A 27,640-nucleotide genomic window follows, 5' to 3' on the forward strand; every position below is an offset into this window, starting at 1 on the left:
TTACTGTTTTCTATCAGTTGGCAAGGTGCGCACACAATCCAGTGTTGTACAGCTTGCTTCTCACCTTCCCGAAGCTGCCGCTCTCGCCGGCTGCCGGAGCCCAAGAAGCGGCTTCTTCGCGCAAAGACGATTGTGCCGCTCACAGTGCTCTCCTTAGCGCGGCTTCTGCCGAAAGACGCCCCGGCAGCGGCTCTTACCTCCGGAGAGCATCCTACCTTCGTCCTTTAGCTCCTCTTCTCATCTACACCTCGGCAAAACGCTTTTCCACTATGTCTGGCTAGGAAAAACTGTGCCAGCACAGAAAACATCTCCATCGTGTTTCTAGAAGTTGCACGGATGTCTGCCAAGTGTTTGGCAGGAAGAAAAGAAAAGTTGTCCAAAAACAGCTTCCAATCGAATGTTCCTGTGATTGAAAAGTCAGGAGAGTGCAAAGGTACTGTTTTTCTATCAGTTGGCAAGGTGCGCACACAATCCCAGTGTTGTACAGCTTGCTTCTTCACCTTCCCGAAGCTGCCGCTCTCGCCGGCCTGCCGGAGCCCAAGAAGCGGCTTCTTCGCGCAAAGACGATTGTGCCGCTCACAGGGCTCTCCTTAGCGCGGCTTCTGCCGAAAGGACGCCCGGCAGCGGCTCTTACCTCCGGAGAGCATCCTACCTTCGTCTTTAGCTCCTCTTCTCATCTACACCTCGGCAAAACGCTTTGCCACTATGTCTGGCTAGGAAAAACTGTGCCAGCACAGAAAACATCTCCCATCGTGTTCTAGAAGTTGCACGGATGTCTGCCAAGTGTTTGGCAGGAAGAAAAGAAAAGTTGTCCAAAACAGCTTCCAATCGAATGTTCCTGTGATTGGAAAAAGTCAGGAGAGTGCAAAGGTACTGTTTTCTATCAGTTGGCAAGGTGCGCACACAATCCCAGTGTTGTACAGCTTGCTTCTTCACCTTCCCGAAGCTGCCGCTCTCGCCGGCTGCCGGAGCCCAAGAAGCGGCTTCTTCGCGCAAAGACGATTGTGCCGCTCACAGGGCTCTCCTTAGCGCGGGCTTCTGCCGAAAGACGCCCGGCAGCGGCTCTTACCTCCGGAGAGCATCCTACCTTCGTCTTTCGCGTCTTATGTAGTCTACATCTTAGCAAAACGCTTTTCCACTATGTCTGGCTAGGAAAAACTGTGCCAGCACAGAAAACATCTCCCATCGTCTTCTAGAAGTTGCACGGATGTCTGCCAAGTGTTTTGGCAGGAAGAAAAGAAAAAGTTGTCCAAAACAGCTTCCAATCGAATGTTCCTGTGATTGGAAAAAGTCAGGAGAGTGCAAAGGTACTGTTTTCTATCAGTGGCAAGGTGCGCACACAATCCCAGTGTTGTACAGCTTGCTTCTTCACCTTCCCGAAGCTGCCGCTCTCGCCGGCTGCCGGAGCCCAAGAAGCGGCTTCTTCGCGCAAAGACGATTGTGCCGCTCACAGGGCTCTCCTTAGCGCGGCTTCTGCCGAAAGACGCCCGGCAGCGGCTCTTACCTCCGGAGAGCATCCTACCTTCGTCTTTAGCTCCTCTTCTCATCTACACCTCGGCAAAACGCTTTTCCACTATGTCTGGCTAGGAAAAAACTGTGCCAGCACAGAAAACATCTCCCATCGTGTTCTAGAAGTTGCACGGATGTCTGCCAAGTGTTTGGCAGGAAGAAAAGAAAAGTTGTCCAAAACAGCTTCCAATCGAATGTTCCTGTGATTGGAAAAGTCAGGAGAGTGCAAAGTACTGTTTTCTATCAGTTGGCAAGGTGCGCACACAATCCAGTGTTGTACAGCTTGCTTCTTCACCTTCCCGAAGCTGCCGCTCTCGCCGGCTGCCGGAGCCCAAGAAGCGGCTTCTTTCGCGCAAAGACGATTGTGCCGCTCACAGGGCTCTCCTTAGCGCGGCTTCTGCCGAAAGACGCCCGGCAGCGGCTCTTACCTCCGGAGAGCATCCTACCTTCGTCTTTCGCGTCCTTATGTAGTCTACATCTTAGCAAAACGCTTTTCCACTATGTCTGGCTAGGAAAAAACTGTGCCAGCACAGAAAACATCTCCCATCGTGTTCTAGAAGTTGCACGGATGTCTGCCAAGTGTTTGGCAGGATAAGAAAAGAAAAGTTGTCCAAAACAGCTTCCAATCGAATGTTCCTGTGATTGAAAAGTCAGGAGAGTGCAAAGGTACTGTTTTCTATCAGTTGGCAAGGTGCGCACACAATCCCAGTGTTGTACAGCTTGGCTTCTTCACCTTCCCGAAGCTGCCGCTCTCGCCGGCTGCCGGAGCCCAAGAAGCGGCTTCTTCGCGCAAAGACGATTGTGCCGCTCACAGTGCTCTCCTTAGCGCGGCTTCTGCCGAAAGACGCCCGGCAGCGGCTCTTACCTCCGGAGAGCATCCTACCTTCGTCTTTAGCTCCTCTTCTCATCTACACCTCGGCAAAAACGCTTTTCCACTATGTCTGGCTAGGAAAAACTGTGCCAGCACAGAAAAACATCTCCCATCGTGTTCTAGAAGTTGCACGGATGTCTGCCAAGTGTTTTGGCAGGAAGAAAAGAAAAGTTGTCCAAAACAGCTTCCAATCGAATGTTCCTGTGATTGGAAAAGTCAGGAGAGTGCAAAGGTACTGTTTTCTATCAGTTGGCAAGGTGCGCACACAATCCCAGTGTTGTACAGCTTGCTTCTTCACCTTCCGAAGCTGCCGCTCTCGCCGGCTGCCGGAGCCCAAGAAGCGGCTTCTTCGCGCAAAGACGATTGTGCCGCTCACAGTGCTCTCCTTAGCGCGGCTTCTGCCGAAAGACGCCCGGCAGCGGCTCTTACCTCCGGAGAGCATCCTACCTTCGTCTTTCGCGTCTTTTGTAGTCTACATCTTAGCAAAACGCTTTTCCACTATGTCTGGCTAGGAAAAAACTGTGCCAGCACAGAAAACATCTCCCATCGTGTTCTAGAAGTTGCACGGATGTCTGCCAAGTGTTTGGCAGGAAGAAAAGAAAAGTTGTCCAAAACAGCTTCCAATCGAATGTTCATGTGATTGGAAAAGTCAGGAGAGTGCAAAGGTACTGTTTTCTATCAGTTGGCAAGGTGCGCACACAATCCAGTGTTTGTACAGCTTGCTTCTTCACCTTCCCGAAGCTGCCGCTCTCGCCGGCTGCCGGAGCCAAGAAGCGGCTTCTTCGCGCAAAGACGATTGTGCCGCTCACAGTGCTCTCCTTAGCGCGGCTTCTGCCGAAAGACGCCCGGCAGCGGCTCTTACCTCCGGAGAGCATCCTACCTTCGTCTTTCGCGTCTTTTGTAGTCTACATCTTAGCAAAACGCTTTTCCACTATGTCTGGCTAGGAAAAACTGTGCCAGCACAGAAAAACATCTCCCATCGTGTTCTAGAAGTTGCACGGATGTCTGCCAAGTGTTTGGCAGAAGAAAAGAAAAGTTGTCCAAAACAGCTTCCAATCGAATGTTCCTGTGATTGGAAAAGTCAGGAGAGTGCAAAGGTACTGTTTTCTATCAGTTGGCAAGGTGCGCACACAATCCCAGTGTTGTACAGCTTGCTTCTTCACCTTCCCGAAGCTGCCGCTCTCGCCGGCTGCCGGGCCCAAGAAGCGGCTTCTTCGCGCAAAGACGATTGTTGCCGCTCACAGGGCTCTCCTTAGCGCGGCTTCTGCCGAAAGACGCCCGGCAGCGGCTCTTACCTCCGGAGAGCATCCTACCTTCGTCTTTCGCGTCTTATGTAGTCTACACCTCGGCAAAAAGCTTTTCCACTATGTCTGGCTAGGAAAAACTGTGCCAGCACAGAAAACATCTCCCATCGTGTTCTAGAAGTTGCACGGATGTCTGCCAAGTGTTTGGCAGGAAGAAAAGAAAAGTTGTCCAAAACAGCTTCCAATCGAATGTTCCTGTGATTGGAAAAGTCAGGAGAGTGCAAAGGTACTGTTTTCTATCAGTTGGCAAGGTGCGCACACAATCCAGTGTTGTACAGCTTGCTTCTTCACCTTCCGAAGCTGCCGCTCTCGCCGGCTGCCGGAGCCCAAGAAGCGGCTTCTTCGCGCAAAGACGATTGTGCGCTCACAGTGCTCTCCTTAGCGCGGCTTCTGCCGAAAGACGCCCGGCAGCGGCTCTTACCTCCGGAGAGCATCCTACCTTCGTCTTTCGCGTCTTTTGTAGTCTACATCTTAGCAAAACGCTTTTCCACTATGTCTGGCTAGGAAAAAACTGTGCCAGCACAGAAAACATCTCCCATCGTGTTCTAGAAGTTGCACGGATGTCTGCCAAGTGTTTGGCAGGAAGAAAAGAAAAGTTGTCCAAAACAGCTTCCAATCGAATGTTCCTGTGATTGGAAAAGTCAGGAGAGTGCAAAGGTACTGTTTTCTATCAGTTGGCAAGGTGCGCACACAATCCCAGTGTTGTACAGCTTGCTTCTTCACCTTCCCGAAGCTGCCGCTCTCGCCGGCTGCCGGAGCCCAAGAAGCGGCTTCTTCGCGCAAAGACGATTGTGCCGCTCACAGGGCTCTCCTTAGCGCGGCTTCTGCCGAAAGACGCCCGGCAGCGGCTCTTACCTCCGGAGAGCATCCTACCTTCGTCTTTCGCGTCTTATGTAGTCTACACCTCGGCAAAAAGCTTTTCCACTATGTCTGGCTAGGAAAAACTGTGCCAGCACAGAAAACATCTCCCATCGTGTTCTAGAAGTTGCACGGATGTCTGCCAAGTGTTTGGCAGGAAGAAAAGAAAAGTTGTCCAAAACAGCTTCCAATCGAATGTTCATGTGATTGGAAAAGTCAGGAGAGTGCAAAGGTACTGTTTTCTATCAGTTGGCAAGGTGCGCACACAATCCCAGTGTTGTACAGCTTGCTTCTTCACCTTCCCGAAGCTGCCGCTCTCGCCGGCTGCCGGAGCCCAAGAAGCGGCTTCTTCGCGCAAAGACGATTGTGGCCGCTCACAGTGCTCTCCTTAGCGCGGCTTCTGCCGAAAGACGCCCGGCAGCGGCTCTTACCTCCTGAGAGAGGCAGCTTCGGGAAGGTGAAGAAGCAAGCTGTACAACACTGGGATTGTGTGCGCACCTTGCCAACTGATAGAAAACAGTACCTTTGCACTCTCCTGACTTTTCCAATCACATGAACATTCGATTGGAAGCTGTTTTGGACAACTTTTCTTTTCTTCCTGCCAAACACTTGGCAGACATCCGTGCAACTTCTAGAACACGATGGAGATGTTTTCTGTGCTGGCACAGTTTTTCCTAGCCAGACATAGTGGAAAAGCGTTTTGCCGAGGTGTAGATGAGAAGAGGAGCTAAAGACGAAGGTAGGATGCTCTCCGGAGGTAAGAGCCGCTGCCGGGCGTCTTTCGGCAGAAGCCGCGCTAAGGAGAGCACTGTGAGCGGCACAATCGTCTTTGCGCGAAGAAGCCGCTTCTTGGGCTCCGGCAGCCGGCGAGAGCGGCAGCTTCGGGAAGGTGAAGAAGCAAGCTGTACAACACTGGGATTGTGTGCGCACCTTGCCAACTGATAGAAAAACAGTACCTTTGCACTCTCCTGACTTTTCAATCACAGGAACATTCGATTGGAAGCTGTTTTGGACAACTTTTCTTTTCTTCCTGCCAAACACTTGGCAGACATCCGTGCAACTTCTAGAACACGATGGGAGATGTTTTCTGTGCTGGCACAGTTTTTCCTAGCCAGACATAGTGGAAAAGCGTTTTGCCGAGGTGTAGATGAGAAGAGGAGCTAAAGACGAAGGTAGGATGCTCTCCGGAGGTAAGAGCCGCTGCCGGGCGGTCTTTCGGCAGAAGCCGCGCTAAGGAGAGCACTGTGAGCGGCACAATCGTCTTTGCGCGAAGAAGCCGCTTCTTGGCTCCGGCAGCCGGCGAGAGCGGCAGCTTCGGGAAGGTGAAGAAGCAAGCTGTACAACACTGGGATTGTGTGCGCACCTTGCCAACTGATAGAAAACAGTACCTTTGCACTCTCCTGACTTTTCCAATCACAGGAACATTCGATTGGAAGCTGTTTTGGACAACTTTTCTTTTCTTCCTGCCAAACACTTGGCAGACATCCGTGCAACTTCTAGAACACGATGGGAGATGTTTTCTGTGCTGGCACAGTTTTTCCTAGCCAGACATAGTGGAAAAGCTTTTGCCGAGGTGTAGATGAGAAGAGGAGCTAAAGAGTGGTTGTTAGCAAATGACACCCTTCTTAAAAAAGGCAATTAAGAGGACTCGCCATAGTACAAAACCAGCCAGCCTCTTTTTATCCCCAGGAAGTTGATGAAGCAGCTCTTCCTGGAAATCCTTGCCAGGCACATGACAGATGACCAAATAATGTAGTTAGCATGATTTTTCAGGGGAATTTCATGCTGAACATCCACTTTAACTCCTCTGATGAATCAACTTGACTGGTAGATGAAGGGAATATTATCTGCCTGGGCTTCAGGGAAGGTTTTTGACGTACCTCTACATGGCATCACACATACATATGGAAGCAATAGTGCAAAGGGGAGGGAATCAGTGTCTTTTCAGTGATGCTGAGGGAAAAGACAAGAGGCAGTGGGCACACACTGAAAATACAGGAGATTGCCTTTGAACATCAGTAAATGTTTCTTTACTGTCAGGGTGACTGAACCACGGCCACAGACTGCCCAGAAAGATTGTGGAGCCTGGATCTTTGAAGACATTAAAAGTACACCCAGATAGAATCCTGGGCAAGAGGCTCTAGGTATCCTGGTTTAGGCAGGGGGGTTGGGCCTGGTTAGCCCCACCAACCCCTTCCACTCTCTTTCATTCTGTGCTAGTGAATTCTCTTCAAGATGCATTTCAAAGCGCTGGCATGACAAAGTTCTGTGCAGACAGAGATCCAAATGGACATGGCATCTAAGTTCCTTAAGCAGTGTTCAAGAAGAATGTAAAACTCTGGCACAAGTGTCTCTCCCTAACTGAATCCCTTTCATGGGAAAATTCCCAGCTCTAGAAAGATCTTCTGATACGCATGCTTAAGACTGACACTGGCTGAGCAAATTTCTCCCTATGTATATCTAAGACCAGTTAGGATCTTCACCCAAAGTGCAGTCAACATAGTCACAGAATGCCTATTGTTAAGAAGTGACAGCTTCCATCAGAATGGCAGCTATTGGTCCACAAATGGATTAATGGATGGGAATTATCTACGTGGGTTAAAAACAAAAATAAAGAGTTGGTCTTTATTTATCAATTTCATGGCAATATTGATAAGGGAAGAAAAAGATCTAAGTCCTTGACCTTTTCTGGACTCGAGGAAAGATTTTAAAATTCCTTGTAAAAATGTATGATCACAATCAGACTATTGAAACCATTTTAGTTGGGAACAAAGTTCCAAAATTGTCTAGATAGTGGCAAAGAAGCCAAGAAAATAGGAAAGAAACAAAAAGAGAGCAAAAGAGTCAGCTTCAGTGTACAAGCTCGTTCTAGAAGTAGTCTGCTGGGAAAAAGGAACCCCCAGCTAAATTTCCAATGTATTCCTGCGCTTGATTCAGTAACTGGTCAATGTAAAAACCAATCCTTTTGTACAACTTCTTCAGCAACAAAAACTCCAACAGGTTGACACTACCATCATGCCTGTTCCAGACATATTTAAAAGAGAAATGATGATTTTCTTGAAAAACCTACTTACATAAAAGTTGCAAGATGGTGGAGGATTCCCACATCCTCCTTCCTCCATCTGGCTTGAAAGTATATTTGATAAAATATGCAACAAAGCACATGATTTATAAGGGAGAGTCAAATGGATGATTTGGGAATCGATCTCTTGTTGATAGTAAACTTCATATCCACTCGGTGTGACCTTTTTAAAACAAAATGTGGAGCTGAGGCATGAATCTGCCACAACAATTGTAAAGCAAACATACACACTCCCCTTCATATGCCCCCCCCTCCACACACACCTAGGCACACACAGAGATCAGCATAGCAGATCATGAACACCTTGGAAAAGACTGAAATGCTAAATGCCTCTCTTGATGGGCAAAAGAGCTGGTGCAGTAATTCAAATGCCTGGTACAAAAATTCTGTTTAATATTTAGCTCCTATTTAAAACACAGCTTTTCATTTCATTCTATTTACAGAATATTTTCATTTCATTTGTTTCTTTAAAATTACTTAGTTCTCACCTGTTGTATGTCTAGGAATATTTTCTTCCAAAAATAGAAAAAAATAGATGATATCTTTTCAGCAGAAAACATTGGTTGATACAATTTTAAACCATCATGATATGGAAGAATTCTTCTGTCCCTCTCGAAGGTGGAAGAAGCATTTGGATCACAGATCATCTACAATGAAATACTTGACATGTTTAAGATGCTTTCAATCAATTTTGATCGTCAATTGCTTATTTGTTGTAAACAGTAATTTTTCAGTGAAGGGAAAGCGTGTGTGGTATATCTACATGATATGTTCAAAGGCAGTTCCTACTAATGGCCAGGCTGAATTCCAGTAAATAATGTCCCGAATGATATTTTGCCGCCTTCTTTGGCACTTCATGAAATCTTACCCCGATGAAGTGCTGAAACACAGAGATTTTCTCTTAGAGAGTGTCTCATGTTGTAACCTATCCCATGGATTTTATGCTGTAATTCTTATCTCTTTTAAAATTTACTATCTTCTGTACAGTTTTCATGAAACTTTCTGTTACAGTAGTGAATAGCACAGATAAATGTCATTTTGTACAACTTTGAATTTACCCCAAGAGCTGAGAGAAAACTTGATCCTATACTTCAATCCGAGTTTCTTCTATAGTCCAACTTTGTTTCTCTACCATCAAGCTTCTCCTTTGTTGCTGCTCCAAGCCCCGTCCAAGGCGACCTTGAATACTTTCAGGGATGGGACACCCACAACTTCTCTGGGCAACCTGTTCCAGTGTTCCAGCACTCCCACAGTAAAAAAGGCCTTCCTTTCATCTAATATGTGTAGGAAATCATAAATCTAGGCATAGAAGCTTGGAGTGCAAATTTGAAATTCTTTGGATTTGAAGCACATTTTATATGAATACTGACTTACAGATGACTAAAAGATGTTGATGGGCATTTGAGCTGACAAGTTTTGAAAAAGTGCACGGAAATTAAAATTGAAACCACTAAAATTAAAAACTCCTTGCCATTTTCTTTTTCCTCTCCTATTCAAAATTGCATATGTCAGATATCAGTGCTTCATGCAAACCTCTCAGATGCTCTCAGAGAAAAAGCTTTTCTTTCAGACTAAGTTGCGGTTGACGTAGAACACTAGCAGGAGTGAAAGATTTTCTGGGCATCGGGGCAGCCCGTTCTCCTTGGATTTGTGTGCAGAATGCATTTTATCCAAACTGGAAAATAGATCCCAGCTCTGTTCTATTCATCATTCTTACTTCATCAGGCCAGAAGATTCTGTGAAAAGTAGCCTGTGGACCTTGAAGACAGCGCATGTGAACCAGATGAGAGGTGATAGAGAAGTTGAGGGAGAGAAGAAAGAGCATGAGGCTGAAACCAGAAAGTATTTCTCCACGTGATCATGGAAGATTGCAGGAGCCACTTGGTACTATCAAACCAGCCCAACTTGGCACTGGTGCCACCTTGGGTCTGGGAGCCATGTTGCATATCGTGCATTTTAAGGAGCCAGCTGGCCACACCCAGCCATATGCCCCCAAACACAAACCAAGGCCCTTTTCTCTGGCAAACAAAACTCAGCTGCCCTGCTTCTGGATGGCAGATTGCAGGAACCACTTGGTACTATCAAACCAGCCCAACTTGGCACTGGTGCCACCATGGGTCTGGTCACCATCCTGCCTATTGTAGCTTTTCAGGAGCCAGCCGGTCACTCTCAGCCATAGGCCCCCAAACACAAACCTCGGCCCGTTTCCCTGGCAAACAAAAGTAAGCTGCCCCGCTTCTGGATGGCAGATTGCAGGAGCTACTTAGTACTATCAAATCAGCCCGACTTGGCACAGGTGCCACCTTGGATCTGGGAACCATCCTGTGTATCGTGGATTTTCAGGGGCCAGCCAGCCACTCTCAGCCATATGCCCCCAAAAACAAACCACGGACCTTTTCTCTGGCAAACAAAACTCAACTGCCCCTCTTCTGGATGGCAAATTTTAGGACGCACTTTGTACTACGAAAACCGCCCGACGTGGCACTGGTGCCACCTTGTGTCAGGGAACCATCCTGCATATCGAGCTTTTTAAGGAGCCAGCCGGCCAGGCCCAGCCATATACCCCCAAAAACAAACCACGGACCATTTCTCATGGAAACAAAAATCCGCTGCCCCGCGTCTGGATGGCAGATTGCAGGAGCCACTTGGGACTATCAAACCAGCCCGACTTGGCACTGGTGCCACCTTGGGTCTGGGAACCATCCTGCGTATGGTGGATTCTAAGGAGCCAGCCGGCCACTCCCAGCCACAGGCCCCCAACAAAAACCACGGCCCTTTTTTCTGGCAAACAAAACTTAGCTGCCTCACTTCTGGATGGCAGATTGCAGGAGCCACTTGGTGTAATCAAACCAGCCCGACTTGGCGCTGGTGCCACCTTGGGTCTGGGAACCATCCTGCGTATCGTGGATTCTAAGGAGCCAGCCGGCCACTCCCAGCCACAGGCCCCCAAACAAAATCAACGGCGCTGTTCCCTGGAAAACAAAACACGCCTGCCAACTTTTTGATGGAGTTTGCAGGAGCCACTTGGTACTATCAAACCAGCCCGACTTGGCACTGGTGCCACCTTGGGTCTGGGAAACATCCTGCGTATCGTGGATTCTTAGGAGCCAGCCGGCCACTCCTAGCCACAGGCCCCCAAAGAAAAACCTAGGCCTATTTCTCTGGCAAACAAAAGTAAGCTGCCCCGCTTCTGGATGGCAGATTGCAGGAGCCACTTGGTACTATCAAACCAGCCCGACTTGGCACTGGTGCCACCTTGGGTCTGGGAACCATCCAGCCTATCGTGGATTTTAAGGAGCCAGCCGGCTACTCCCAGCCACAGGCCCCCAACAAAAACCACGGCCCTTTTTTCTGGCAAACAAAACTTAGCTGCCTCACTTCTGGATGGCAGATTGCAGGAGCCACTTGGTGTAATCAAACCAGCCCGACTTGGCACTGGTGCCACCTTGGGTCTGGGAACCATCCTGCGTATCGTGGATTCTAAGGAGCCAGCCGGCCACTCCCAGCCACAGGTCCCCAAACAAAATCAACGGCGCTGTTCCCTGGAAAACAAAACACGTCTGCCAACATTTTGATGGAGTTTGCAGGAGCCACTTGGTACTATCAAACCAGCCCGACTTGGCACTGGTGCCACCTTGGGTCTGGGAAACATCCTGCGTATCGTGGATTCTTAGGAGCCAGCAGGCCACTCCTAGCCATAGGCCCCCAGACAAAAACCTAGGCCTATTTCTCTGGCAAACAAAAGTAAGCTGCCCCGCTTCTGGATGGCAGATTGCAGGAGACACTTGGGACTATCAAACCAGCCCGACTTGGCACTGGTGCCACCTCTGATCTGGGAACCATGCTGTGTATCGTGGATATTCAGGGGCCACCCGGCCACTCTCAGCCATATGTCCCCAAACAGAAACCTCGGCCCGTTTCTCTGGCAAACAAAACTCAACTGCCCCTCTTCTGGATGGCAAATTGCAGGATGAACTTGATACTAAAACCGCAGGCCGACTTGGTAGTGGTGACACCTTGGGCCTGGGAACCATCATGCGTATCGAGCATTTTAAGGAGCCAGCCGGCCACTCCAAGCAATATGCCCCCAAAAACAATCCACGGAATTTTTCTCTGGCAAACAAAAATCAGCTGCCCCGCTTCTGGATGGCAGATTGCAGGAGCCACTTTGCACCATCAAACCAGCCCGACTTGGCACTGGTGCCACCTTGCATCTGGGAACCATGCTGCCTAGCGTGGATTTTCAGGAGCCAGCCGGCCACTCTCAGCCATAGGCCCCCATACAAAACCCACGGCCCGTTTCCCTGACAAACAAAATTAAGCTGCCCCGCTTCTGGATGGCAGATTGCAGGACGCACTTGGTACTATCAAATCATCCCAACTTGGCACTGGTGCCACCTTGGGTCTGGGAACCATCCTGCGTATCGTGGGTTCAAAGGAGCGAGCCGGCCACTCCCAGCCACAGGCCCCCAAATACAAACAACGGCGCTTTTCCCTGGAAAACAAAACTCGCCTGCCAACTTTTTGATGGCAGATTGCAGGAGCCACTTGGTACTATCAAACCAGCCCAACTTGGCACTGGTGCCACCATGGGTCTGGTCACCATCCTGCCTATTGTTGCTTTCCAGGAGCCAGCTGGTCACTCCCAGCCATAGGTCCCAAGTCACAAACCTCGGCCCGTTTCCCTGGCAAACAAAAGTAAGCTGCCCCGCTTCTGGATGGCAGATTGCAGGAGCCACTTGGTACTATCAAACCAGCCCAACTTGGCACTGGTGCCACCTCTGGTCTGGGAACCATGCTGCGTAACACAGATTCTAAGGCGCCAGTCGGCCACTCCCAGCCACAAGCCCCCAAACACAAACATCTGCGCTATTCTCTGGCAAACAAAACTCCACTGCCCCTCTCCTGGATGGCAAATTGCAGGACGCACTTGGTACTATAAAAACAGCCCGACTTGGCACTGGTGCCACCTTGGGTCTGGGAACCATCCTGCGTATCGATCTTTTTAATGAGACAGCCGGCCACTCCCAGCCATATGCCCCCAAACACAACCCACGGCCCTTTTCTCTGGCAAACAAAACTCAACTGCACCGCTTCTGGATGGCAGATTGCAGGAGCCACTTGGTACTATCAAACCAGCCCGACTTGGCACTGGTGCCACCTTGGGTCTGGGAACCATCCTGCGTATTGTGGGTTGTCAGGAGCCAGCCGAACACTCTCGGCCACAGACCCCAATAAAAAACAACGGCCCGTTTCACAGGCAAACAAAACTCAGCTGCCCCGCTTCTGGATGGGAGATTGCAGGAGGCACTTGACACTGTGAAACCAGCCCCACTTGGCACTGGTGCCACCTTGGGTCTGGGAACCATGCTGCGTATCATGGATGTTCAAGAGCCAGCCGGCCACTGCCAGCCACAGGCCCCCAAACACAAACCACAGCCTTTTTCTCTGGCAAACAAAATTCAGCTGCCCCGCTTCTGGATGGCAGATTGCAGGAGCCACTTGGGACTATCACACCAGCACAACATGGCACTGCTGCCACCTTGGATCTGGGAACCATCCTTCCTATCGTGGATTTTCAGGGGCCAGCTGGTCACTCTCAGCCATAGGCCCCAAACACAAACCACGGCCCTTTTCTCTGGAAAACAAAACTCAACTGCCCCTCTTCTGGATGGCAGATTGCAGGAGCCACTGGGTACTATGAAACCAGCCCTACTTGGCACTGGTGCCACCATGGGTCTGGGAACCATGCTGCGTATCATGGATTTTCAGGAGCCAGCCGGCCACTCCCAGCCACAGGCCCCGAAACACAAACAACAGCCTTTTTCTCTGGCAAACAAAATTCAGCTGCCCCGCTTCTGGATGGCAGATTGCAGGAACCACTTGGTACTAACAAACCAGCCTGACTTGGCACTGGTGCCACCTTGGCTCTGGGAACCATCCTGCGTATCGTGGATTCTAAGGAGCCAGCTGGCCACTCCCAGCCACAGGCCCCAAAACACACACAACGGTGCTTTTCCCTGGAAAACAAAACTCGCCTGCCAAACATTTGATGGCAGATTGCCGGAGCCACTTGGTACTATCAAACCAGCCCAACTTGGCACTGGTGCCACCATGGGTCTGGTCACCATCCTGCCTATCGTAGCTTTTCAGGAGCCAGCCGGTCACTCCCAGCCATAGGCCCCCAAACACAAACCTCGGCCCTTTTCCCTGGCAAACAAAAGTAAGCTGCCCCGCTTCTGCATGGCAGATTGCAGGAGCTATTTAGTACTATCAAACCAGCCCGACTTGGCACTGGTGACACCTCTGGTCTGGGAACCATCCTGCCTATCGTGGATTTTCAGGGGCCAGCCGGCCACTCTCAGCCATATGCCCCCAAAAACAAACCACGGCCCTTTTCTCTGGCAAACAAAACTCAACTGCCCCTCTTCTGGATGGCAAATTTTAGGACGCACTTGGTACTACGAAAACCGCCCGACGTGGCACTGGTGCCACCTTGTGTCAGGGAAGCGTCCTGCATATCGAGCTTTTTAAGGAGCCAGCCGGCCACGCCCAGCCATATACCCCCAAAAACAAACCACGGATCATTTCTCATGGAAACAAAAATCCGCTGCCCCGCGTCTGGATGGCAGATTGCAGGAGCCACTTTGCACCATCAAACCAGCCCGACTTGGCACTGGTGCCACCTTGGGTCTGGGAACAATCCTGCATATCGTGGATTCTAAGGAGCCAGCCGGCCACTCCCAGCCACAGGCCCCCAAACACAAACAACGGCGCTTTTCCCTGGAAAACAAAACCCGCCTGCCAGCTTTTTGATGGCAGATTGCAGGAGCCACTTGGTACTATCAAATCATCCCAACTTGGCACTGGTGCCACTATGGGTCTGGGAACCATCCTGCCTATTGTAGCATTTCAGGAGCCAGCCGGTCACTCTCAGCCATAGGCCCCCAGACACAAACCTCGGCCCGTTTCCCTGGCAAACAAAAGTAAGCTGCCCCGATTCTGGATGGCAGATTGCAGGAGCCACTTGGGACTATCAAACCAGCCCGACTTGGCACTGGTGCCACCTTGGGTCTGGGAAGCATCCTGCGTATCGTGGATTCTAAGCAGCCACCCGGCCACTGTGAGCCACAGGCGCCCAAACACAAACAACGGCGCTGTTCCCTGGAAAACAAAACTCGCCTGCCAACATTTTGATGGCAGATTGCAGGAGCCACTTGGTGCTATCAAACCAGCCCAACTTGGCACTGGTGCCACCATGGGTCTGGTCACCATCCTGCCTATCGTAGCTTTTCAGGAGCCAGCCGGTCACTCCCAGCCATAGACCCCCAGACACAAACCTCGGCCCGTTTGCCTGGAAAACAAAAGTAAGCTGCCCCGATTCTGGATGGCAGATTGCAGGAGCCACTTGGTACTATCAAATCAGCCCAACTTGGCACTGGTGCCACCATGGGTCTGGTAAACATCCTGCCTATCGTAGCTTTTCAGGAGCCAGACGGTCACTCCCTGCCATAGGCCCCCAGACACAAACCTCGGCCCGTTTCCCTGGCAAACAAAAGTAAACTGCCCCGCTTTTGGATGGCAGATTGCAGGATGCATTTGGTACTATCAAACCTGCCCGACTTGGCCCTCGTGCCACCTTGGCTCTGGGAACCATGCTGCGTAACGTAGATTCTACGAGGACAGGCGGCCACTCCCAGCCACAGGCCCCCAAACACAAACAACGGCGCTTTTCCCTGGAAAACAAAACTCGCCTGCCAACTTTTTGATGGCAGATTGCAGGAGCCACTTGGTACTATCAAACCAGCCCAACTTGGTACTGGTTCCACTTTGGGTCTGGTCACCATCCTGCCTATCGTAGCTTTTCAGGAGCCAGCCGGTCACTCGCAGCCATAGGCCCCCAGACACAAACCTCGGCCCGTTTCCCTGGCAAACAAAAGTAAGCTGCCCCGCTTCTGGATGGCAGATTGCAGGAGCCACATGGTACTATCAAACCAGGCCAACATGGCACTGGTGCCACCTTGGCTCTGGGAACCATCCTGCCTATCGTGGATTTTCAGGGGCCAGCCGGCCACTCTCAGCCATATGCCCCCAAACACATACCACGGCCCTTTGCTCTGGCAAACAAAACTCAACTGCCCCTCTTCTGGATGGCAAATTGCAGGACGCACTTGGTACTACGAAAACAGCCCGACTTGGCAGTGATGCCACCTTGGGTCAGGGAACAATCCTGCGTATCGATCTTTTTAAGGAGCCAGCCGGCCACGTCCAGCCATATACCCCCAAAAAAAAACCACGGAACTTTTCTCCAGCAAACAAAAATCCGCTGCCGCGCGTCTGAATGGCAGATTTCAGGAGCTATTTAGTATTATCAAACCAGCCCGACTTGGCACTGGTGCCACCATGAGTCTGGTAACCATCCTGCCTATCGTAGCTTTTCAGTAGCCAGCCGGTCACTCCCAGCCATAGGCCCCCAGACAAATACCTCGGCCCGTTTCCCTGGGAAACAAAAGTAAGCTGTCCCGCTTCTGGATGGCAGATTGCAGGAGCCACTTGGTATTATCAAACCAGCCCAACTTGGCACTGGTGCCACTTTGGCTCTGGGAACCATCCTGCGTATCCTGGGTTCAAAGGAGGCAGCCGGCCACTCCCAGCCACAGGCCTCTAAACAAGAACAACGGCGCTTTTCCCTGGAAAACAAAACTGGCCTGCCAACTTTTTGATGGCAGATTGCAGGAGCCACTTGGTACTATCAAACCAGCCCAACTTGGCACTGGTGCCACCATGGGTCTGGTCACCATCCTGCCTATCGTAGCTTTTCAGGAGCCAGCCGCTCACTCCCAGCCATAGGCCCCCAGACAAATATCTCGGCCCGTTTCCCTGGCAAACAAAAGTAAGCAGCCCCGCTTCAGGATGGGAGATTGCAGGAGCCACATGGTACTATCAAACCAGGCCAACATGGCACTGGTGCCACCTTGGTTCTGGGAACCATCCTGCCTATCGTGGATTTTCAGGGGCCAGCCGGCCACTCTCAACCATATGCCCCCAAAAATACACCACGGCCCTTTTCTCTGGCAAACAAAACTCAACTGCCCCTCTTCTGGATGGCAAATTGCAGGACGCACTTGGTACTACGAAAACAGCCCGACTTGGCACTGATGCCACCTTGGGTCAGGGAACAATCCTGCGTATCGAGCTTTTTAAGGAGCCAGCCGGCCACGTCCAGCCATATACCCCCAAAAAAAAACCACGGAACTTTTCTCCAGCAAACAAAAATCCGCTGCCCCGCGTCTGGATGGCAGATTGCAGGAGCTATTTAGTATTATCAAACCAGCCCGACTTGGCACTGGTGCCACCATGAGTCTGGTAGCCATCCTGCCTATCGTAGCTTTTCAGTAGCCAGCCAGTCACTCCCAGCCATAGGCCCCCAGACAAATACCTCGGCCCGTTTCCCTGGGAAACAAAATTAAGCTGTCCCGCTTCTGGATGGCAGATTGCAGGAGCCACTTGGTACTATCAAACCAGCCCAACTTGGCACTGGCACCACCTTGGCTCTGGGAACCATCCTGCGTATCCTGGGTTCAAAGGAGGCAGCCGGCCACTCCCAGCCACAGGCCTCCAAACAAAATCAACGACGCTTTTCCCTGGAAAACAAAACTGGCCTGCCAACTTTTTGATGGCAGATTGCAGGAGCCACTTGGTACTATCAAACCAGCCCAACTTGGCACTGGTGCCACCATGGGTCTGGTCACCATCCTGCCTATCGTAGCTTTTCAGGCGCCAGCCGGTGCTCCCAGCCATTGGCCCCCAGTCACAAACCTCGGCCCGTTTCCCTGGCAAACAAAAGTAAGCTACCCCGCTTCTGGATGGCAGATTGCAGGAGCCACTTTGCACCATCAAACCAGCCCGACTTGGCACTGGTGCCACCTCTGGTCTGGGAACCATCCTGCGTATCGTGGATTCTAAGGAGCCAGCTGGCCACTCCCAGCCACAGGCCCCCAAACAAAAACAACGGCGCTTTTCCCTGGAAAACAAAACTCACCTGCCAACTTTTTGATGGCAGATTGCAGGAGCCACTTGGTACTATCAAACCAGCCCAACTTGGCACTGGTGCCACCATGGGTCTGGTCACCATCCTGCCTATCGTAGCTTTTCAGGAGCCAGCTGGTCACTCCCAGCCATAGGCCCCCAGACACAAAGCTCGGCCCGTTTCCCTGGCAAACAAAAGTAAGCTACCCCGCTTCTGGATGGCAGATTGCAGGAGTCACTTTGCACCATCAAACCAGCCCGACTTGGCACTGGTGCCACCTCTGGTCTGGGACCCATCCTGCGTATCGTGGATTCTAAGGAGACAGCTGGCCACTCCCAGCCACAGGCCCCCAAACACAAACAACGGTGATTTTCCCTGGAGTACAAAACTCGCTTGCCAACTTTTTGATGGCAGATTGCAGGAGCCACTTGGTACTATCAAACCACCCCAACTTGGCAACAAGTGGTTCCTGCAATCTGCCATCCAGAAGCGGGGCAGCTTACTTTTCTTTGCCAGGGAAACGGACCGTTGTTTGTGTTTGGAGGCGTATGGCTGGGAGTGGCCGACTGGCTCCTTAAAATCCACGATACACAGGATGGTTCCCAGACCAGAGGTGGCACCAGTGCCAAGTCGGGCTGGTTTGATAGTACCAAGGGGCTCCTGCAATCTGCCATCCAGAAGCGGGGGTGCTTACTTTTGTTTGCCAGGGAAACGGGCCGAGCTTTGTGTCTCGGGGCCTATGGCAGGGAGCGACCGGCTTGCTCCTGAAAAGCTACGATAGGCAGGATGGTGACCAGACCCATGGTGGCACCAGTGTCAAGTTGGGCTGGTTTGATAGTAGCAAGTGGCTCCTGCAATCTGCCATCAAAAAGTTGGCAGGCGAGTTTTGTTTTCCAGGGAAAAGCGCCATTGTTTTTGTTTTGGGGCCTGTGGTTGGGAGTGCCCGGCTGGCTCCTTAGAAACCACGATACGCAGCATGGTTACCAGACAAGAGGTGCCACCAGTGCCAAGTTGTGCTGGTTTGATACTACCAAGTGGTTCCTGCAATCTGCCATCCAGAATCGGGGCAGCTTACTTTTGTTTGCCACGGAAACGGGCCGTTGTTTGTGTTTGGGGGCCTGTGGCTGGGAGTGGCCGACTGGCTCCTTAGAATCCACGATACGCAGGATGGGTCCCAGACCAGAGGTGGCACCAGTGCCAAGTCGGGCTGGTTTGATAGTACCAAGTGGCTCCTGCAATCTGCCATCCAGAAGCGGGGCAGCTTACTTTTGTTTGCCAGGGAAACGGGCCGAGGTTTGTGACTGGGGACCTATGGCTGGGAGTGACCGGCTGGCTCCTGAAAAGTTACGATAGGCAGGATGGTGACCAGACCCATGGTGGCACCAGTGCCAAGTTGGGCTGGTTTGATAGTACCAAGTGGCTCCTGTAATCTGCCATCAAATAGTTGGTAGGCGAGTTTTGTTTTCCAGGGAACTGCGCCGTTGTTTTTGTTTGGGGGCCTGTGGTAGGGAGTGGCCGGCTGGCTAATTAGAATCCACGATACGCAGGATGGTTCCCAGACCAGAGGTGGCACCAGTGCCAAGACGGGCTAGTTTATGGTGCAAAATGGCTCCTGCAATCTGCCATCCAGAAGCGGGGTAGCTTACTTTTGTTTGCCAGGGAAACGGGCCGAGCTTTTTGTCTGGGGGCCTATGGCAGGGAGTGACCGGCTGGCTCCTGAAAAGCTACGATAGGCAGGATGGTGACCAGACCCATGGTGGCACCAGTGCCAAGTAGGGCTGATTTGATAAAACCAAGTGGCTCCTGCAATCTGCCATCAAAAAGTTGGCAGGAGAGTTTTGTTTTCCAGGGAAAAGCGCCGTTGTTTGTGTTTGGGGGCCTGTGGCTGGGAGTGGCCGGCTGGCTCCTTAGAATCCACGATACGCAGCATGGTATCCAGACCCAAGGTGGCACCAGTGCCAAGTATTGCTGGTTTGATAGTACCAAGTGGTTCCTGCAATCTGCCATCCAGAAGCAGGGCAGCTTACTTTTGTTTGCCAGGGAAACGGGCCGAGGTTTTTGTCTGGGGGCCTATGGCTGGGAGTGACCGGCTGGCTCCTGAAAAGCTACGATAGGCAGGATGGTGACCAGACCCAAAGTGGAACCAGTACCAAGTTGGGCTGATTTGATAGTACCAAGTGGCTCCTACAATCTGCCGTCAAAATTTGGCAGGCGAGTTTTGTTTTCCAGGGAAAAGCGCCGTTGTTTTTGTTTGGGGGCCTGTGGCTGGCAGTGGCCGGCTGGCTCCTTAGAATCCACGATACGCAGGATGGTTCCCAGACCCAAGGTGGCACCAGTGCCAAGTCGGGCTAGTATGATGGTGCAAAGTGGCTCCTGCAATCTGCCATCCAGAAGCGGGGCAGCTTACTTTTGTTTGCCAGGGAAACAGGTCGAGCTTTGTGTCTGGGGGCCTATGGCTGGGAGTGACCGGCTAGGTCCTGAAAAGCTACGATAGGCAGGATGGTGAGCAGACCCATGGTGGCACAAGTGCCAAGTTGGGCTGGTTTGATAGCACCAAGTGGCTCCTGCAATCTGCCATCAAAAAGTTGGCAGGCGAGTTTTGTTTTCCAGGGAAAAGCGCCGTTGTTTGTGTTTGGGGGCCTGTGGCTGGGAGTGGCCGGCTGGCTCCTTAGAATCCACGATACGCAGCATGGTTCCCAGACCAGAGATGGCACCAGTTCCAAGTCGGGCTATTTGATGGTGAAAAGTGGTTCCTGCAATCTGCCATCCAGAAGCGGGGCAGCTTACTTTGGTTTGCCAGGGAAAAGGGCAGGGCTTTGTGTCTGGGCGCCTATGGCTGGGAGTGACCGGCTGGCTCCTGAAAAGCTACGATAGGCAGGATGGTGACCAGACCCATGGTGGCACCAGTGCCAAGTTTGGCTGATTTGATAGTACCAAGTGGCTCCTGCAATCTGCCATCAAAAAGTTGGCCGGCGAATTTTGTTTTCCAGGGAAAAGCGCTGTGGTTTGTGTTTGGGGGCCTGTGGCAGGGAGTGGCCGGCTGGCTCCTTATAATCCACGATACGCGGCATGGTTCCCAGACCCAAGGTGGCACCAGTGCCAAGTTGGGCTGGTTTGATAGTACCAAGTGGCTCTGGCAATCTGCCATCAAAAAGTTGGCAGACGAGTTTTGTTTTCCAGGGAAAAGCGCCGTTGTTTTTGTTTGGGGGCCTGTGGCTGGGAGTGGACGGATGGCTAATTAGAATCCACGATACGCAGGATGGTTCCCAGACCAGAGGTGGCACCAGTGCCAAGTCGGGCTGGTTTGATAGTACCAAGTGTTTCCTGCAATCTGCCATCCAGAAGCGGGATAACTTACTTTTGTTTGTCAGGGAAACGGGCCGAGCTTTGTGTCTGGGGGCCTATGGCTGGGAGTGACCGGCTGGCTCCTGAAAAGCTACGATAGGCAGGATGGTGACCAGACCCATGGTGGCACCAGTGCCAAGTTGGTCTGATTTGATAAAACCAAGTGGCTCCTGCAATCTCCCATCAAAAAGTTGGCAGGAGAGTTTTGTTTTCCAGGGAAAAGCGCCGTTGTTTGTGTTTGGGGACCTGTGGCTGGGAGTGGCCGGCTGGCTCCTTAGAATCCACGATACGCAGCATGGTATCCAGACCCAAGGTGGCACCAGTGCCAAGTTTTGCTGGTTTGATAGTACCAAGTGGTTCCTGCAATCTGCCATCCAGAAGCAGGGCAGCTTACTTTTGTTTGCCAGGGAAACGGGCCGAGGTTTTTGTCTGGGGGCCTATGGCTGGGAGTGACTGGCTGCCTCCTGAAAAGCTACGATAGGCAGGATGGTGACCAGACCCATGGTGGCACCAGTCCCAAGTTGGGCTGATTTGATAGTACCAAGTGGCTCCTGCAATCTGCCGTCAAAATTTGGCAGGCGAGTTTTGTTTTCCAGGGAAAAGCGCCGTTGTTTGTGTTTGGGGGCCTGTGGCTGGGAGTGGCCGGCTGGCTCCTTAGAATCCACGATACGCAGCATGGTTCCCAGACCTGAGGTGGCACCAGTGCCAAGTCGGGCTAGTTTGATGGTGCAAAGTGGCTCCTGCAATATGCCATCCAGAAACGGGGCAGCTTACTTTTGTTTGCCAGGGAAACGGGCCGAGGTTTTTGTCTGGGGACCTATGGCTGGGAGTGACCGTCTGGCTCCTGAAAAGCTACGATAGGCAGGATGGTGACCAGACCCATGATGGCACCAGTGCCAAGTTGAGCTGGTTTGATAGTACCAAGTGGCTCCTGCAATCTGCCATCAAAAAGTTGGCAGGCGAGTTTTGTTTTCCAGGGAAAAGCGCCGTTGTTTGTGTTTGGGTGCCTATGGCTGGGAGTGGCCGTCTGGCTCCTTAGAATCCACGATACTCACCATGGTTCCCAGACCAGAGGTGGCACCAGTGCCAAGTCGGGCTGGTTTGATAGTACCAAGTGCGTCCGACAATCTGCCATCCAGAAGCGGGGCAGCTTACTTTTGTTTGCCAGGGAAACGGGCCGAGGTTTGTGTCTGGGGGCCTATGGCAGGGAGTGACCGGCTGGCTCCTGAAAAGCTACGATAGGCAGGATGTTTACCAGACCCATGGTGGCACCAGTGCCAAGTTGGGCTTATTTGATAGTAGCAAGTGGCTCCTGCAATCTGCCATCAAAATGTCGGCAGGCGGGTTTAGTTTTCCAGGGAAAAGCGCTGTGGTTTGTGTTTGGGGGCCTGTGGCTGGAGTGACCTGCTGGCTCCTTAGAATCCACGATACGCAGGATGGTTCCCAGACCCAAGGTGGCACCAGTGCCAAGTTGGACTGGTTTGATAGTACCAAGTGGCTCCTGCAATCTGCCATCCAGAAGCGGGGCAGCTTACTTTTGTTTGCCAGGGAAACGGGCCGAGCTTTGTGTCTGCGGGCCTATGGCTGGGAGTGACCTGCTAGGTCCTGAAAAGCTAAGATAGGCAGGATGGTGACCAGACCCATGGTGGCACCAGTGCCAAGTTGAGCTGGTTTGATAGTACCAAGTGGCTCCTGCAATCTGCCATCAAAAAGTTGGCAGGCGAGTTTTGTTTTCCAGGGAAAAGCGCCGTTGTTTGTGTTTGGGGGCCTTTGGGTGGGAGTGGCCGGCTGGCTCCTTAGAATCCCCGATACGCAGCATGGTTCCCAGACCAGAGGTGGCACCAGTGCCAAGTCGGGCTGGTTTTATAATACCAAGTGGTTCCTGCAATCTGCCATGCAGAAGCGGGGCAGCTTACTTTTGTTTGCCAGGGAAACGGGCCGAGGTTTTTGTCTGGGGGCCAATGGCTGGGAGTGACCGGCTGGCTCCTGAAAAGCTACGATAGGCAGGATGGTGACCAGACCCATGGTGGCACCAGTGCCAAGTTGGGCTGATTTGATAGTAGCAAGTGGCTCCTGCAATCTGCCATCAAAAAGTTGGCAGGCGAGTTTTGTTTTCCAGGGAAAAGCGCCGTTGTTTGTGTTTGGGGGCCTGTGGCTGGCAGTGGCCGGCTGGCTCCTTAGAATCCACGATACGCAGCATGGTTCCCAGACCAGAGGTGGCACCAGTTCCAAGTCGGGCTACTTTGATGGTGAAAAGTGGTTCCTGCAATCTGCCATCAAGAAGCGGGGCAGCTTACTTTGGTTTGCCAGGGAAACGGGCCGAGCTTTGTGTCTGGGCGCCTATGGCTGGGAGTGACCGGCTGGCTCCTGAAAAGCTACGATAGGCAGGATGGTTCCCAGACCTGAGGTGGCACCAGTGCCAAGTTGGGCTGATTTGATAGTACCAAGTGGCTCCTGCAATCTGCCATCAAATAGTTGGCCGGGGAATTATGTTTTCCAGGGAAAAGCGCCGTTGTTTCTGTTTGGGGGCCTGTGGCAGGGAGTGGCCGGCTGGCTCCTTATAATCCACGATACGCAGCATGGTTCCCAGACCCAAGGTGGCAACAGTGCCAAGTTGGGCTGGTTTGATAGTACCAAGTGGCTCCGGCAATCTGCCATCAAAAAGTTGGCAGACGAGTTTTGTTTTCCAGGGTAAAGCGCCGTTGTTTGCGTTTGGGGGCCTGTGGCTGGGAGTGGACGGATGGCTAATTAGAATCCACGATACGCAGGATGGTTCCCAGACCAGAGGTGGCACCAGTGCCAAGTTGGGCTGATTTGATAGTACCAAGTGGCTCCTGGAATCTGCCATCCAGAAGCGGGACAGCTTACTTTTGTTTGTCAGGGAAACGGGCCGAGCTTTGTGTCTGGGGGCCTATGGCTGGGAGTGACCGGCTGGCTCCTGAAAAGCTAAGATAGGCAGGATGGTGACCAGACCCATGGTGGCACCAGTGTCAAGTTGGGCTGGTTTGATAGTACCAAGTGGCTCCTGCAATCTGCCATCAAAAAGTTGGCAGGCGAGTTTTGTTTTCCAGGGAAAAGCGCCGTTGTTTGTGTTTGGGGGCCTGTGGCTGGGAGTGGCCGGCTGGCTCCTTAGAATCCACGATACGCAGCATGGTTCCCAGACCAGAGGTGGCACCAGTGCCAAGTTGGGCTGGTTTGATGGTGAAAAGTGGCTCCTGCAATCTGCCATCCAGTAGCGGGATAACTTACTTTTGTTTGCCAGGGAAACGGGCCAAGGTTTTTGTCTGGGGGCCTATGGCTGGCAGTGACCGGCTGGCTCCTGAAATGCTACGATAGGCAGGATGGTGACCAGACCCATGGTGGCACCAGTGTCAAGTTGGGCTGGTTTGATAGTACCAAGTGGCTCCGGCAATCTGCCATCAAAATGTTGGCAGGCGAGTTTTGTTTTCCAGGGAAAAGCGCCGTTGTTTTTGTTTGGGGGCCTGTGGCTGGGAGTGGACGGATGGCTAATTAGAATCCACGATACGCAGGATGGTTCCCAGACCCAAGGTGGCACCAGTGCCAAGTTGGGCTGGTTTGATAGTACCAAGTGCGTCCTGCAATCTGCCATCCAGAAGCGGGGTAGCTTACTTTTGTTTGCCAGGGAAACGGGCCGAGGTTTGTGTCTGGGGGCCTATGGCTGGGAGTGACCGGCTGGCTCCTGAAAAGCTACGATAGGCAGGATGGTGACCAGACCCATGGTGGCACCAGTGTCAAGTTGGGCTGGTTTGATAGTACCAAGTGGCTCCTGCAATCTGCCATCAAAATTTGGCAGGCGAGTTTTGTTTTCCAGGTAAAAGCGGCGTTGTTTTTGTTTGGGGGCCTGTGGGTGGGAGTGGCCGGATGGCTAATTAGAATCCACGATACGCAGCATGGTTCCCAGACCTGAGGTGGCACCAGGGCCGAGTCGGGCTAGTTTGATGGTGCAAAGTGGCTCCTGCAATATGCCATCCAGAAGCGGGGCAGCTTGCTTTTGTTTGCCAGGGAAACGGGCCGAGCTTTGTGTCTGGGGGCCTATGGCTGGGAGTGACCGGCTAGGTCCTGAAAAGCTACGATAGGCAGGATGGTGACCAGACCCATGGTGGCACCAGTGCCAAGTTGGGCTGATTTGATAGTACCAAGTGGCTCCTGCAATCTGCCATCAAAATTTGGCAGGCGAGTTTTGTTTTCCAGGGAAAAGCGCCGTTGTTTGTGTTTGGGGGCCTGTGGCTGGAGTGGCCGGCTGGCTCCTTAGAATCCACGATACGCAGGATGGTTCCCAGACCTGAGGTGGCACCAGTGCCAAGTCGGGCTAGTTTGATGGTGTAAAGTGGCTCCTGCAATCTGCCATCCAGAAGCGGGGTAGGTTACTTTTTTTTGCCAGGGAAACTGGCCGAGGATTTCTCTGGGGCCCTATGGCAGAGAGGGACCGGCTGGCTCCTGAAAAGCTACGATAGGCAGGATGGTGACCAGACCCATGGTGGCACCAGTGCCGAGTTGGGCTGATTTGATAGTACCAAGTGGCTCCTGCAATCTGCCATCAAAATGTTGGCAGGCGGGTTTTGTATTCCAGGGAAAAGCGCCGTTGTTTGTGTTTGGGGGCCTGTGGCTGGGAGTGACCGGCTGGCTCCTTAGAATCCACGATACGCAGGATGGTTCCCAGACCCAAGGTGGCACCAGTGCCAAGTTGGACTGGTTTGATAGTACCAAGTGGCTCCTGCAATCTTCCATCCAGAAGCGGGGCAGCTTACTTTTGTTTGCCAGGGAAACGGGTCGAGCTTTGTGTCTGGGGGCCTATGGCTGGGAGTGACCGGCTAGGACCTGAAAAGCTAAGATAGGCAGGATGGTGACCAGACCCATGGTGGCACCAGTGCCATGTTGGGCTGGTTTGATAGTACCAAGTGGCTCCTGCAATCTGCCATCAAAATGTTGGCAGGCGAGTTTTGTTTTCCAGGGAAAAGCGCCGTTGTTTGTGTTTGGGGGCCTGTGGCTGGGAGTGGCCGCCTGGCTGCTTAGAATCCACGATACGCAGGATGGTTCCCAGACCAGAGGTGGCACCAGTGCCAAGTCGGGCTGGTTTGATAATACCTAGTGGATCCTGCAATCTGCCATCCAGAAGCGGGACAGCTTACATTTGTTTGCCAGGGAAACGGGCCGAGCTTTGTGTCTGGGCGCCTATGGCTTGGAGTTACCGGCTAGGTCCTGAAAAGCTACGATAGGCAGGATGGTGACCAGACCCATGGTGGCACCAGTGCCAAGTTGGGCTGATTTGATAGTACCAAGTGGCTCCTGCAATCTGCCATCAAAAAGTTGGCAGGCGAGTTTTGTTTTCCAGGGAAAAGCGCCGTTGTTTCTGTTTGGGGGCCTATGGCTGGGAGTGGCCGGCTGGCTCCTTAGAATCCACGATACGCGGCATGGTTCCCAGACCAGAGGTGGCACCAGTGCCAAGTTGGGCTGGTTTGATGGTGCAAAGTGGCTCCTGCAATATGCCATCCAGAAGCGGGGCAGCTTACTTTTGTTTCCCAGGGAAACGGGCCGAGGTTTTTCTCTGGGGGCCTATGGCTGGGAGTGACCGGCTGGCGCCTGAACAGCTACGATAGGCAGGATGGTGACCAGACCCATGGTGGCACCAGTGCCAAGTTGGGCTGATTTGATAGTAGCAAGTGGCTCCTGCAATCTGCCATCAAAATGTTGGCAGGCGAGTTTTGTTTTCCAGGGAAAAGCGCCGTTGTTTGTGTTTGGGGGCCTGTGGCTGGGAGTGGCCGGCTGGCTCCTTAGAATCCACGATACGCAGGATGGTTCCCAGACCAGAGGTGGCACCAGTGCCAAGTCGGGCTGGTTTGATAGTACCAAGTGGCTCCGGCAATCTGCCATCCAGAAGCGGGGCAGCTTACTTTTGTTTGCCAGGGAAACGGGCCGAGCTTTGTGTCTGGGCGCCTATGGCTGGGAGTGACCTGCTAGGTCCTGAAAAGCTACGATAGGCAGGATGGTGACCAGACCCATGGTGGCACCAGTGCCAAGTTGGGCTGATTTGATAGTACCAAGTGGCTCCTGCAATCTGCCATCAAAATTTGGCAGGCGAGTTTTGTTTTCCAGGGAAAAGCGCCGTTGTTTGTGTTTGGGGGCCTGTGGCTGGAGTGGCCGGCTGGCTCCTTAGAATCCACGATACGCAGGATGGTTCCCAGACCTGAGGTGGCACCAGTGCCAAGTCGGGCTAGTTTGATGGTGTAAAGTGGCTCCTGCAATCTGCCATCCAGAAGCGGGGTAGGTTACTTTTTTTTGCCAGGGATACTGGCCGAGGATTTCTCTGGGGCCCTATGGCAGAGAGGGACCGGCTGGCTCCTGAAAAGCTGCGATAGGCAGGATGGTGACCAGACCCATGGTGGCACCAGTGCCGAGTTGGGCTGATTTGATAGTACCAAGTGGCTCCTGCAATCTGCCATCAAAATGTTGGCAGGCGGGTTTTGTATTCCAGGGAAAAGCGCCGTTGTTTGTGTTTGGGGGCCTGTGGCTGGGAGTGACCGGCTGGCTCCTTAGAATCCACGATACGCAGGATGGTTCCCAGACCCAAGGTGGCACCAGTGCCAAGTTGGACTGGTTTGATAGTACCAAGTGGCTCCTGC

This window comes from Melospiza melodia, chromosome 5 (assembly GCF_035770615.1).
Source record: "Melospiza melodia melodia isolate bMelMel2 chromosome 5, bMelMel2.pri, whole genome shotgun sequence".
Lineage (NCBI taxonomy): Eukaryota > Metazoa > Chordata > Aves > Passeriformes > Passerellidae > Melospiza > Melospiza melodia.